Source organism: Syngnathus typhle, linkage group LG22 (genome assembly GCF_033458585.1).
Source record: "Syngnathus typhle isolate RoL2023-S1 ecotype Sweden linkage group LG22, RoL_Styp_1.0, whole genome shotgun sequence".
NCBI classification, from domain to species: Eukaryota; Metazoa; Chordata; class Actinopteri; order Syngnathiformes; family Syngnathidae; genus Syngnathus; species Syngnathus typhle.
Window position 1 is genome coordinate 5,210,266 of NC_083759.1, and position 421 is coordinate 5,210,686.

The window sequence follows — 421 nt, forward strand, 5'->3', positions numbered from 1 at the left end:
ACTTTCTGTCTTGGGGCTCATCATCTTCTGCCCCAAATGTGAAAATTCTGGAGGGGGGGGGGGGGTGATAGGGTTCATAGAGTCTACCTAGCAACAAGGACAAACATCTCAAACATGACCATAAAAATATATTTTTTATCAGCTTTGCCATGTTTACTTGGTCGCTAAAATTAAGCATTTTTATTGGGCTGATTTATGAAACCGATTAATTTAATAAAAAAAAAAAAAGAAGTGTTTTTAAATGGGAATCTCCAGTGACTCTGTGATACTATTTTGTTATGGTTTCATTTTGAAAGAAGAAGTAGGTGAGTCCAAGCTTTTTTTTCCCAGATACTAACATATGAACAACCTTTTAGCAAACATTGATCGCACCCTCACCAGGAAGAGCTCAAAAGGAAAATAAACCCCTCAGGCTGCGAGT